The sequence below is a fragment of the Herpailurus yagouaroundi genome, unplaced genomic scaffold (genome assembly GCF_014898765.1).
Source record: "Herpailurus yagouaroundi ecotype Mexico unplaced genomic scaffold, PumYag 185, whole genome shotgun sequence".
Classification (NCBI taxonomy): domain Eukaryota; kingdom Metazoa; phylum Chordata; class Mammalia; order Carnivora; family Felidae; genus Herpailurus; species Herpailurus yagouaroundi.
Genome location: NW_024412416.1, coordinates 7,735,304 through 7,749,932, shown reverse-complemented (window position 1 = coordinate 7,749,932; position 14,629 = coordinate 7,735,304). Strand labels below are relative to the sequence as shown.

General features: G+C 43.6%; 1 protein-coding gene across 4 annotated transcripts in view; it reads right to left on the bottom strand.

Moving 5' to 3' along the window:
* Positions 1-14,629, bottom strand: part of NTRK3 (neurotrophic receptor tyrosine kinase 3) — a 398,556-nt gene that overhangs the window by 47,648 nt on the left and 336,279 nt on the right. The gene's annotated exons all lie outside the window — the stretch shown is intronic.

Genomic DNA, 14,629 nt, shown 5'->3' with positions numbered 1-14,629 from the left:
TCCAGTGAGAACAGTGAAATGGGACCACCGGGTTTGATGGCAGTGAGGAGCAGACAGAGAGAAAGAACAAAGAGAAATACGAAAGAACAAATGGTAAGTCGAGAAGAGAAGACATTATGGGCTGAATGATGTCCCTCCCAGAACTCATTAAGCTGAAGTCCTAGCCCCCAGTCCCTCAAAATGTGACTGCATGTGGGGGCGCCTGGGTGGCTCAGTTGGTTAAGCGGCCGACTTCGGCTCAGGTCATGAGTTCGAGCCCCGTGTCAGGCTCTGTGCAGATAGCTCAGAGCCTGGAGCCTGTTTCAGATTCTGTGTCTCCCTCTCTCTGACCCTCCCCCATTCATGCTCTGTCTCTCTCTGTCTCAAAAATAAAATAAACGTTAAAAAAAATTTTTTTAAAAATATGACTGCATGTGGAGAGGTAAGTAAAATAAAAACAAGGTCATATGGGTGGGTCCTAATCCAATACAACTGATGTCCTTATAAGAATAAGAAATTTGGGGGCACCTGGGTGGCTTAGTTGGGTAAACATCCAACTCTTGCTCTCTCATCTCAGGTCATGATCTCACGGTCCATGAGATTGAGCCCCACATTGAGCCCCAGGCTGATGGTGCAGAGCCTGCTTGGGATTCTCTCTCTCTGCCCCTCCCCTGCTTGCACGCATGCATGCTTTCTCTCTCTCAAAATAAATAAACAAACTTAAAAAAAAAGAATAGGAAATTTGGTCACAGACATTCACAGAGGGAAAAAGATGTAAAGAAAGACACGGAGGAAAAGACAGCAAGTACAAGTCAAGGAGACAAGCCTCAGAAGACACCAACCATGCTGACACCTTGGTCTCAGACCTCCAGAAGCATGATGAAATAAGTTTCTGTTGTTTAAGCCTCCAGTCTGTGGTGCTTTGTTACAGCAGCCCTAGGAAACGTATACAGAAGGTATCAGACATGTTGGAAATGAACAAGCACCACTGTGGAATGAAGGCAGGCTGGCTGGGGTAGAGCTGAGAGGACTTCTTGTGGGAGGGGGCCAGGAAGCAGTTTGGCAGACAGCCTGAGGGCCCTGGGGGCCAGGGTAAGAAATTTATAATTTTGTGAAATGAAGATTCACTCAAATCTCTTAAAGAAGCAGCTGGAATGATGGAAGGTTTGAAGAGTATGGGCAAGGTGACTCTGAATCTGAAGGTACATTTGTTGATCCAAGAGTTGGTCTGGTCATGGAGTGGACTAGGGTGCTTCCTGACAACATACAAAAACAAGTAACACTGAAGTAAAGAGAGAGAAAGATCAGGTAAGGAGTCAGGTATAGATGATGAAGAGGCAGGTTCAAAAATGCCTCCCCTTTGGGAAATGTCCCAAGAGGGTTTTCACTCATGCTAACAGGCTGCTGAGTATCTGTTTGAGAAGCAGGAGGTGGCCATGGTAAGTTTTATCTCCAACAAGCCAAGTTTCAATCACCAGTGAATTCTCCAGGGGAGGTTAACAGCTTAAGCAATCAAAGAGAGAAGAGGTGGAGGCTAAAAATGTAAATTCAACCAGCTTCTGCCTAAAAGCAAAAAGGCATTATAAGCATGTGTGTGTGTGTGTGTGTGTGTGTGTGTGTGTGCGAGGTTTCCCAAAGTAGATGTCTAAAATAGCAGCACCAGAACTTTAAAGGAGAGCAAAAAGAAAAACCAATAGATGAGGTAAAGAATGGCTGGGATAGGGAAGAAATTGTGGAGCCAGGCATCACGAAGGCACTGAACAAGAATGTTAAGTGGTCAGGGAGTGGAGGGTGGAGAAAAGAATGGGGCAGCTATTAATAAATGTCATTCAACAGTTCCAAAAAGGATTAGAATTTTTAGAGGAAAGGCATTTGAATTTTGCCAAGATGAGATAACTAGTGACCCCCAAAACTTACAGTCAATGAAGTGCTGAGATCAGAAGCCCAAAAATTAAGACAGAAGATAAAAGCAACCTATTTCAGTAGTCGAGGAGACACATGCCAGTTGGAAGGGGCAGAAAGGTCAAATGAAGATTTGTCTTTAATGTAGAAGAGATAGACCATGGATTTTGGAGTACAAAGAAGGGAGGAAGTCTTCAAGGTTTCAGAGTGGGACAGACACAGTCCCAGAGAGCAGTGGGCTAGAGAGGGCAGGTGACACGTGGTGAGGTGTGAGGGAGGCGAGAAAGAACACAGACGCGAATTTGTAGATATGGAGAGGGTGAAAATTTCATAGCGTCACAGAAATATATACTTGACACACTTCCTCGTGCATGCATAATAATGGCTCTTTACTTTTCTGCTTTATACCCATCTAAGCACTTTCTATTATAGGGTTGACTCAGGATCTCAGAACTGGGGCAAAAGCAAAACTTTGAGGTCACCTACTGCAACCTCATGTTCAATGCAGGTGTCTCTATAACATGTCTAAAATGTGGTCATCTCGATTTCCTGGAAAATTCCCCAGAAATGAAGAACCCACCGTCTTACTGGGTGGTCTGTTCCATTTCCACATGGTACAGGTAACTGCCTTGGGGCATGGTGCTTCACCAACCTAGAGTTTTCTGGCCCTGCCACATCCGGAGGTAAGGGAACATGTTGCAGCGCCCATTTACCAGGCCAAAATGATGGAAAACAATTCCCCCGATGATCTCTGAATGGGATGAAAACTGGTTTTGTGATTTCTGATTGTCCGAAACTGCGGCACCCTGGAGCACCATCCCAGGTCAGTCATTCACCAAGAGGTACACCTGCCTCCTTGTTTATTTCACTGAGCAGACATTTGCAGAAAGCCTACTGTATATCAGATATGGAGTTTTGTGACTGGAGAATAAGGCATGGGTGTTGCCCTTTCAGAAATCAAAACTACTGTGAACAAGTATGTGTTGACAGATGTTCTCGAGAATACATTTTCACAATAAAAATGTAAAAAAAATCACTTCCTACAACATATTTGAGGTATTAGGGCAGCATTCCTCACCTCTGATGACCATGTCCTCTGCTCCGGGCATTTCTTCCCTACCCTTAAGTTTCACCGAATTTGTGTTACATTTTTGGGACTATGCTTGGCCCAAATCATCTTACTGGTGCTGGTTTTACTACCAAACTGGAGATCCCAAACTCTCTGAATTAGGGTCTCCTTGCTTCTTGCCTCCTCTTCCTTAAATATCTTTGCCACAAAGCCCAACTAGAAAAAAAAATGATGGAGCTGACTTATTACAGGTTCACAGTTCTAACTCTAAAGCCTACCTGACCTCATAGAGACCCTACTGTACTGGTACACTATTGAAAACTTCCTTGCAAAAATGGCCTTGCATTCCTTAAAAAACCTTACCTATGAATCAGAGCACTGAACCCAATCTGCCCTGCCTTATTTTTGTGTGTAATCTGAATAATACTAATTAATCTCTCTGAGCCTCAGTTCACTGGTAGGAATAACAATACTGGCTCAATTGACTTCCAAGTACTTCAGTGATGATCAGAGAGAAGCACTGGATCTGAGATGGGGGACCAATATTCTTGCCTCAACTCTACCACTAAATAGATGCATGAACTTGAGAGACACCTGCTCCCTCTCTGGGGTTCAATGTCCCCATCTGTTAAGTAAGTGGGTTTGACAAGATGACCTCCAAGTTTATTTCTAGCCAGGATTTCACAAGTTTACCAGCATAGATTGCTTACATAAATTTTACCCAGGCATTTATCAAGGACTCTCATGAAATACTTTTGAACAAAGAGGTCAGTATGTGGAGAAGAAGAGTCCAAATGGCAGGAATCATAACCATAGAATAACTATATTCAAAGAATGCTGATAATTGGGTCAACATCTGCTTGGGAGCAAGACTCCAGCAGCAAATCCAAGCCTTGAGCTATTGTACATTCCCCCCCCCCAAAAAAATTAAAAATACACTTAATTTCTGGTACATTGTACATTGATAATAGTTGCAGGTGGCACAGAGCTGGGAGGAAAAGCTATATCTAGACCACAAAGAAACCTTGGTAGAGTGGAATACGGAACCAAATCTAACAAGAAGAAGCCACATTTGCTATACATAAGATCAAAAAAAAAAAAAAAAGCCAGCAACAACAACAAAAACATTTAAGTGAAGAGTAAAAAAAAGCAAGCAGAAGATAATTTAAAATGTTGGGATACTAGGGTCATCTCTGTGAACTTGGGCATATAAACCTAAATTAGTCCCAGTAATTCAGGCCCGCCTGCCAAAATCCTCCCTCTGTAAATGATCCTTCAACACAGATAGATACATTCAATAAACTCACATCGACACCTTATTAGATCTCTTCAACTCTGAGAAGCTAAGGTTTGAGCATGACTAAAAGGATGCAGTAGAATCCTTGAATTGAGAGCACTGATTGGGATGGGATATACCATAACTGGGACAATATGACACAGGTACCACTAATTCCCTTCCCTCTACCCATGGTAGACATCACCAATTAATCCCACATGCTTTTTCACTGATTCTGGATGCAACTGCCAACTTCCTCTTATCATTCTATGCCGAGGAACCACTTTCAGTCTAGGAGAACTGGTACCTTCGGGGCACCTGGGTGGTTCAGTGGGTTAAGCATCTGACTCTTAATTTTGGCTTGGGTCATGATCTCACAGTTTGTGAGTTCAAGGCCTGCATCAGGCTCTGCATTGCTGACACTGCAAAGCCTGCTTGGGATTCTCTCTCTCTCTCCCTTTCTCTGCCCCTCCCCTGCTTACATACACACTCTTTCTCTCAAAATAAATAAACTTAAAAAAAAAAAGAACTGTTACCTGAGGTCTACTTGCCATCCCTGCAGCCCACAATAGTTGGCATCAAGGCAATTCGATTTGCAAGCAACAAGTCATGTTTTAGGTATAAAGGACATCTAGCGACATGGAAAGCATTAGCGGTTCTGACAGTAAAGTGACTCCTCTCCATTTAGAAATGAAGAATACAAGCTGGTCTCTTTAAGATCAGCAAAAAATGGCTGAAAACAAGAATATATGCCCAGGTCATCTGTAAGAGCCTGAGTGGTTTCCAGGCCTTCATAGCTCAATTGTACCCTGATTGATGCAAATGAAGAAAGAATATGTCTTTCAGAAGGGGGACTGGCCGGTCATAGAGACCTGGGAAGGGAATGACACGGAATTGGATGGTGGCAGTGTTCATCCCTTCCTGGCTTCTGTCAGGGGAGAGACGTGGACTTCGGCAGAAGACTTGGAGTACTTCTAAACTTACTGGAAAGTCTCTGTTATCAAATGGATATGGGTATATCAGTCTCCCTTAGCTGGACGCTTCTAATAGTTTGATGCATCTGACTTTCTTGCTTTGACTTCTTCTTTAAGCAACCTTCTCAATATGATCAGGCTTCCCACACAGACTGGCTTATTGGGAGTGAATGCTTTGATCATATAGCCTTTGAATAATCTGGCCCCCTGTGTGCATTAATAAGTTGTCCTTCGGGTGCTAAGTGAAGTCTCATGGGCGTTTTAATTATTGTGAGACATCCCCTCAGGCTTCTTCACTGATAAGCAGATGTTTGGGCCTTTGGTGGGGAATCAGATCCCAATATATCTACCCAGAGTCCCCACATAATGATTATTGGTGTATGGCAAGTGGGGACTTACAAGGAGCCATTTAAAATGGATTAAATGCTTAGGCCATTATTCCTTACCCATTACAAACATTTGACATGGGATTATATATTTTTTAATTAAGCACTTTCTTCAAGCATTCTCATAAAAACAGAATAGGTTCCTTTGCTTTCTAGGAAACTACAGGCCATGCAGATGCCCAAATAACTCAAGGGCATGAATAAATAAATAAATACAAAGACCAGGAAGCTGGGGGTTTCCCCAATGGGTAAGAAAAAGATCAACTTCAAAAACAAACTGGGCCACAAATCAAAGGTCAATCCTGGCTGTAGAGGTGAAAGAGCGTGACTCAACAAAGAAAAGGTAGCCAAGGTTGTCATGGTGATTGGCAGAGTGGGACACATGGCATGCTGACCACCCTTGCCAATCAACTTTAGGATGTTGATGAACTTGACTCATTTTTTCCAGAGTGTACATGATCGTTTTCTTAGCAGATTATACTGGTGGTCATGGTGGTTAAGGGTGGTGATGACAGGGGTCATAAAACCAACAGTACCCAGGCCAACAGTTCAACACTCTTGTATATCCATCATCTCATGTTATGCACAATAATGTGCAGTGACCATCATGCTGCATATGACAAGAGAGAGAAAGGAGGGAGGCCTAGTTAAACCAGCCTTTTATATATATCTATAGTTATTGCCTATATACGTCTATCTAATATCTACATCTATATCTTACCTATATCTCTCTATACAGATATTGTTTTTATCCCCAAGGCTCTAGTGCACCTGACCCCAAAATCTTCCTTTGGGGCAACAAGGGATGGCACACATTTAGGATGCCTGGAGAATGAGCTCTGATTCTGAAGACCTTCGTCTACCATAGAATTCATGGTGTATATTTAGCAGAAGTTAGCTCCTAATTGGAGCCACCAATTCTACAACGGGAAGCTCTACCTCTGAACAACTAGATGCTTTCTCTTTCCTCCTGGGCTTCCGACAGACCAACTCAAGTGTCTAAACCAGTCCCGGAAGAGTAAGTGGTTTTGCTTTGTATTTGCCCGAGTTGTCTCGAGGCTCTTTTCCCTTCCAATTTTAGTACCCAGCACCCAAACCCATGATAGGAAATACCTTGCCTTGTAATTTAAAATTATTTAAAATTTCTTATATATAATTTCTACCTTATTCACTTACATAGAATAATAATTACCATCTATTGAGTGCCTAATAGGTATCAGGCAATTTGCATACATTATCTTATTTAATCTGCACCAAAGAAGAAATTGTTTCCCCCTCCCCACCCCCCCTCTTTCTCTATCTATTTATCTCTCTGTTTCAGATGAGGATCTAAGGCTTAGAGAATTTATGAAATTTTCCTAAGGTCACATAGCTCATAAGCAGAAGCTCAGAATTCAAAGGAATATCTATCTACTTGACTCCAGAATTAATGGGTGTTCTGCCCACTTTTTCTCAGGTCTTCCCTCACCCCTACCTCAACTTTGTCCTGTGGGATTAGCTAGGCTAAACCTGAAAACAAAACCAACTAGGACTAAAACTCGCGTTCAAAATTTTGAATTTCAGATGCTGTACTGACCCGGTCCTCTGCCTCTTCTTCCTCCTTCCACCCAAGCTTCTCTCCCCCTCCAGTTTAGATAGAGCACCCCCTCCAGTTTAGATAGAGCACAAAGTCTTGGGTTTTGAGGACTAGGAGACAAACAATTCCCTACAGGAGGAAGTCAAGGGAACACACTGTTCTCTTTACATGCAAATATCTTAATTACAGCTGGTAAAGAAGATATTTGTATGGAAATTTATGTATCTTTATATGTTCTGTATTCAGTTTGCCTCAGAAAAAAAGAAAGGTCTTTTACACTTTGGTAACCCAAACAGGGCCTGTTCAGATACACAGAGGTGTCAGTTGACAGAGGTTCTGCTATCCTGTCCTCCATGTGAGCAGAGAAGAATGAAATGAGACAACATCTGATTCAGGAGCCTCTTGACCCTGCCTCTGTTTCTGGTTTCTTCAGGATGAACTCCAGTGTAAACGTGTCTCAAGTTCTCAGGATTTTCTGATGGGTCATCCCCCTGTCTTTTTTTTTTTTCTCTCTCAGTATCTGTCCCTGTGGAGGTAAGGCTGACTATGACAGAATCCCTCCCATACGTTGCACCACCATCATGGACAGAGGATAACAACCAGATTTCAAAATTACAGGGAGATGAGACCAAGTCTAAAAGAGACCACTGGGAACTGCTCTCAGAAAAAGGACATTATTTTTTGGCAGGGCAAGGGAAGGAGATACGTATATTCCACTGAGTACTCACCAGTCAAGATACACCCAATGAATAAAATACAACCAATAATCTATGAAGAGGCTATACTGGTTTCAATGAGCTTCTTAGCATTGTACTGGTGTTGTAATGTCTGTTTTATAATATAAACCATGTTTATTTCTACTGAAAACATAAGATGAAACAGACTTACCTTACAGCAGCTAGATGTAATTGAGGATGTCCTACTTCTAAAGGGTATTACAAATTAGAAAGAAAAAGATAAATCTCTCACTGATAATGGCTTTCCTTCACCACATCTGGAAAGAATAAGGGGGCACCTGTAGAATCCCAGGAGATGCACCACAATAGAGTGAGTAAACCATCTGTCCGGGGTGGTTTTGATGCTATTCAGCTTGGGGCCACAGGGGTGAAACAAATGACATTTAAGGCTCCTTCCAGCTTCATGTTTCTTTAAAATGGAATGATTTGGCATTTGTTCATCTGTTTCTAACACTCTAGGGATACAGACAGGGTAGGTGGCCTGTGCATTTGCGTAACATCCATCCTGACCCTCGATTTTACTGTTATTCTTTTTTCAAGGTGATGATGAAAACTGCAAGAGACTCTGGGTACCCAGGCCTTGGCCTTCAGTTGACCTTCCAGGCCCCACTGATTCTGATGGCTTCTCTTCCATACTCCACTGCTACTACCAGAGCACGAGGCCTCATTGCTTCTTGCTTGGACTATTGCCACAGATGGCACTATGCCTTGGTGGTCCTGGTTCCCTGCAGCCCACCCTCCACGCCACCGCCCGATGACCTGTCCCCACATGCAGCCTCATTTACACTAAAACAGATGATGCAACTTTCCACGACAGTCCACTGGCACCCACACCAGAACAGCTGGACTTCCAAGGCCTGCCGCAGTGGCCCCGTCCTTCCTTTACAAACATTTCCTTCCACGCGTCTGCACTTTCGGCCCGCTGAGTGACACACTGTTCTAGGTCACCCTCCTGGTGTGGCAGCCTCCAAGCTACCTCCATGCCTTTGCTCATGCTATCCACCCCCCGACGGGAGTGCCCTCCTAAAATTCAACCCACTGACCACCCATCAACCCCTTAAGATCCACATCATCCCTCTGATTAAATGGGCCTTTGAAATTGGTAATGGTAACCCCTTTGTATGAGTTTTCCTCCCTCTGGCCTGTTGGGGAGTTACAAATTTTCATCTTGTTTTATATTCCCTGCAAAAAATTTAATTTCCTTGGGAACACAGACTGTATTCTATTCATCCTTGCACATAGTCAGGGAATTGAATTGAATTCTGTTCCCAACATGTGGACTTTCTCAATGGCTAGAGGATTTGGCACGAGGGGAAATGAACCAGCACGGACAAAGTTCAGCAGACGTACAAAGTGGATTCTTCATCATAAGGCCTAAGGCCCTCACACTGACTTTGCTGTTGAGAAATCTCGGGGTCTTGAAAATATCACCAACCCTTTCTAAGGCTCTTCCATAAAATGGAGGCTAATAACCCCTGGCAGCTTACTTCTTCCCTGCAAGGTCTCAGAAGACCTTTTTCCTTTCCAGGCAGAACAGTAAGAGGCTGGTGTGCAAGCACAAACCCCCACAATCAGCATGTGTAAAATGAGCATTTCTCTTTCAGCTGGTTTGAGTGTGAGGGTTTACATGGTCAACTGATGAGCCGCAGAAAGGCAGGAAAATCAGGTGATATTCAAAGCCAGCTATTCATTCACTGATTCCCTGCTGCTACCAGTCTTGTTCTCATCATCACTATTACATGTGGCTGGAACACATAGATCTGCCCTAAATCTTAACTGGGGATCCCAGTGCTTAGCCCTGCAGGGCATGGAAGTCCCTCCACAAAGTACTGCAAGAGCTCCACGACTGAGTGCAGGTAAGAGATAGAAGAATGCCATGGCCCCATGTTCTTCTACTTCAACTAAAGCACTTTTCTCTCTCTCTCCCCCTATCTACCTTCTCTCTCTCTCTCTCTCTCTCTCTCTCTCTCTCTCTCTCTCTCATAAGGGTCCATCTGAAGAAAAGATTTACTGCTATAAAAAATGTGTTGGAAAACTATGCAACGAATCCAACCTTGTAAGTTGAGAAGCAAGAGTACTGACCTAAAGTCAGTATCACCAAAGTAAGTGAGGGGCTGAACCAGAACCGAGCCCTTTAAGCCCTAGCCAGGAAAAGGATCAGTGAAGGCATCAATGTGTCTAAAGATGAAATGGCAGAAAACCCACCAAAGTCCAAACCATGAGTTCCCATGAGGTGACAGAAAACAATGCTGTTGGTGTGGCCAGTCCCCTGGGAAGAGGTGAGAAACCTCAAGACAATGACAAAGACAGACAGGAAGTGCCTACACTGCATATGATAAATTCAGGTCGATGGCCAGAAACATATTTATCCCATGTCTGTGGTCACAGCAGGGACTAAAGCTCCCTGCCTTCTAGTCACCACATGAGTCATGGGACCCCATAAGCAAAGATGGAAGAACACTCCCCAGCACTAGCATTCCTAAACCCCTGTGGGGAGATGCCCAAAATAACTTCTTCACTTTGTTGCTGGAGTCCCATCGATTGTACCTCAACTTCCTGGTCATCATGTCCTCTCCAAATCATCTTCATACCAGATTGCTGGAGTGTTCCATGGCTCAAAACACCAGGCCCCACCCTATATTCACTTCTGAATTTTGTGGAATGCTCTCTTGCAGGTAGATGTCCACAGCACCAGCACTGTGTTGGAATAGGAATAACACAGTCTAGGAAAGTTGAAGGTTTGGAAGTGCTGAGATGGACAAAAGAATCCAAGTAATTCCCATTGCCGATAAAACATCAAGAAAGTCTTTCCAACAATTCTTATGCCCATCAGGCTGATTTGTGTCCAATTACCTTAAATATCCCAAAGAGCCAAAGAAGAGGAAGAAAAGAAAGCAAATTTCAATCACTAAACTAGATCCAGGTATTATGGGGAGAAGCTATTTCAAGGCTGGAGGTTGTTCCTTTGTTTTATCAGGAAGGGGAAAAGGGGGCTGGGATATTGAACAGCTGTGGTCCAGGGCAAAGCAATAACAGAGAGTGCTTAAGAGGACGTCGGCTTTATTCTTGTATCTTCAGCCCTGTCTCCCTTCTTTTCTAAGGAAACCAAGCCTCGGGCTCAGTTATCATTACCACTAGAACTTAGCCCCATAGAAAGTAAAACCTAAAAGAGACCATAAAACCAGGATCCAAACCCCAGAACTTACAGATGAAAGTAAAGCCTCTAACTGGACGTAGAGCTGTCATTGAGACCAAGATATCCTAAATAGCAGTCCTGTCCCTCAACGAACTTGGATTCCAAAATGTGTGATATTTTTTGTATAATTACTGTGCAAATCCATTGGCTTTAATCAAGGAAACAAGGTCGTAATACCTATAATCAGCATACATCTATCCTCCACACCTTCCTCCGTGTTCATTCCTTCTGTAGCTTTGTGCAGCTTAATGGGACTTAGCATTAAAGTTGTATTCAGAATTCGCTCAAGATGTGTATAACATGGCACCATGTCTACAGCAGATGTTCTGGCCAACTAAAGCTCTGAGCATGCCCAGATGTCTGCTTATAACCATGTCTCTCTGCTAGAATGGGGCACCCTCTCCCAAGGCAAAAGAAAAGAACATACATATAGTTTAGGGGCTGTGAACATGAGGAGTCCCAAGCCTTCCCTTAACCTCCTAATCTAAGCTAGTGAACTCTAGTCCTATCAGCATTCTCTCTAAAGACAGTGACCAATGATTGCACAGTTGCAAAAGATTCCTGTAAGAGTCTGGAATTACAAGGTGCTCATAAAGTTGAGTCCCTCAAGAACTTCTTATAGCCCACCTACCCCTCTTCCAGAACACAGGGAACTCTGGAGTTCTGGGGCCTCTGAAAGGTGAATTAAGGATTGCCCTGGGGCAAAGAGATCCAAAGAAGACAGTCTACAATAGGTAGTGGATCCCTTCGCCTCCACTTCAACCAAAAAGTCCTACTGGTTTAAGGAACAACGTGGCTAAGTGCAGTGCAGTATTCTGGAGTGGGTCCTTGGACATTAAAAAGGATATTAGTGGGAAAATTGATAAAATTCAAAGTTTAGTTTCATTAACAATTTGCATCGATTTTAATTTTTTTAGTTTTAACAAATGTTGGCCATGTATCATGGACAACAGGAGGAAAAACTGGGTGAAGTGCATATGGGAACTCTCTTTACGATCTTTGCAACTTTTCTGTCAATCTAAAATTACTCCAAATAAAAATGTATCTATAAAAAAAGGAAATGGGGGGCACCTGGGTGGCTCAGTTGGTTGAGCGTCTGACTTTGGCTCAGGTCATGATCTCGCAGTTCGTGAGTTCAAGCCCCATGTTGGGCTCTGTTCTGATGCCTCAGAGCCTGGAGCTTGCTTCAGATTCTGTGTCTCCCTCTCTCCACCCCTTCCCCACTCATGCTCTGTCTCTCTCTCTCTGTCTCTCAAAGATGAATAAACGTTAAAAACGTTAAAAATTTTTTTTAATAAAAAAAAAAAAGAAATGGGACCATCACTTTCCTTAGGAATGGAATATAGACTCCCCCTCTCCCCGCCCCAGCATAGTTCTCCTCCAGATAAATAGGAATATGGGTAACAAATTATTAGGATATTCAACAAACAGCAAGGGAACAATCAGGCCCCGTAACGGGGCTCTGGCCACTGGGCCGCCTGGATGCGATGCTCATCGTCTGATAGAATCAATTTTCCTACCATGGTGCCTCGGCCTACTAAGGAAAACCTAATGGCCGAAAGCCCAGAGACAAGTCTGCCCAAGCCCTCTCCAAAATGGGTCTGCGTCCCTCAAGGAGCAGTATTCCCAGCTACTAATCCTCTTCCAGGCAGTTAAGCAGGGTGTCAGGACACAGTATTCTTGGCCTTGGAGGAAAGATCTTAAGACTCAGGGCAGTTGGCAGCCACTTGCCTAAGTGGGGATGAACAGAGTTGTGAAAAGACCCATCCTTTTAGCGCTGTTTCAGATTTCCAACTAGGGGGACACCTACTGGAGTAACAATTGGAATGCTCGCCAGCCTGCATCCCACCCCTTGGGAGGAATAACTTCTCTGATTGGTGGGGGCCAGCATGCAGGCCACATCCTTTCCCCCTTCTGATGGGCATCTGTCTATCTACAGAGAATAGAAATGAGCCACAAGAGTTCTGCCCTAGTAGAGCAAAGCCTGAAATATTCCCAGGCTGCCATGATTGGACAGAAAGTCTAGACTGGGAATTCAATACGAGGAAGCTCATTGTTGTTGCCCAGCGAGGCCACCATCTGCAACTATTCTATCATGATACAAGTGCACATTATAATCTCCATCTGTCTGGATTCCGTGTCTCAAAGGGCTCAGAACTCAGCATCTGAGCAGGGAAGAGGTGTGCCAGATACTGGGTGAGCCTCCCAAAACCCCAACAAAGAGCAAGGGGTATTGATGTCTCTATGTAATCCTGCAAGTCAGCTGGCTGAAATCACCATCACTAGTTTTTAAGGGTAAAAGCAAATTACAAGTTCTTTCACAGCTCTGGCTCCTCCTCCACACACTTCCAGCTATTTGGCTTCCATCTAAGGGCCTCTCTCCACGTAATACAAAAAACGAATTAATTAGTCAACAAAACTTTGAGAATGTATTTTCTTTTCAATTAACTTGGACTCCCTTTGATTTAGAACATTCCCCCTTTCCCCACCTAGTCAACTGAAAGTGTTTTCTTGTTGGTATGCTTTTTTTTTTTTTTTTGCTTTCCAGGGGGGATGAATGGAAGCACCAAGATGGCAGGTGGGGCCAAGCTCCCCCATTGTTTACAAATGTCACGTGACACCCAGACTTTGCAAGCAGAGGATAAAAGGGGCACCTCAGGATAATCTCTCCATCTTCAGGATGGGAATAGCAGTAGAAAGTAAGTCTATCTTATCTTAACCTTCCTGATACATCATCAGACATGGAATGATATGCCATTAGAATGGAATGTTGGAAGAGAAAGGAGTTTTGCTTCACCCATACCGTGGCAGAGATTGCCAGCTGCTCACTACCACCCATGTTCTTCTCTTCTACCTGAAAACACAGTTACACTCCATTTCTCAGCCTCCCTTACAAACAGTGAGACCATGCATGTGATTGGGTTCTTGCCGTAAGAGACAGTCCCCTCTTCCAGATCAGACCCTTTAACCACATGCATTCTTTCATGTCCATTTCCCCCTTCCAGCTGTGGAATGGGGATGGATGCCTACGGTGACCAAGGACACCGCACAAAGAAGAGGGTAGAGCTCCAGCAGCCTGAACAACTGCACAAAGGAGGGCTACTTCTCCAACAAGTTCACCTGCTCATACTGGTATATGACCTACAAATAGGCTTCTATTTGTGTGGGAACCAATATATATACATTTGCATCTATTCACTATAGCAGGTGGCCTAGCTTAACTAATACACTTGGGTAAGCCTTATTCAAAATGCCCATTTTGGGATTAGGAAGACATTGTATTTTAGCTCCAATAATAGTAACACTAACTAATATTTATTTAACATTTATTATCTCAAGAGCTTTATATTTATTAAGTCTTAATCCTTACAGTAAATGCATATGATATGGACTAGTAGCTCCATTTTACAGTTGGGGATGCTGAAAGGTTAAATACCTTGCCCGAGGTTATCCAGCCTGGAATTATAGGAGCTGGGATGCAAACCAGGTAATGTGGGCCCAAGAGCCTATACTTTTCATCACTGGCCATGGGGG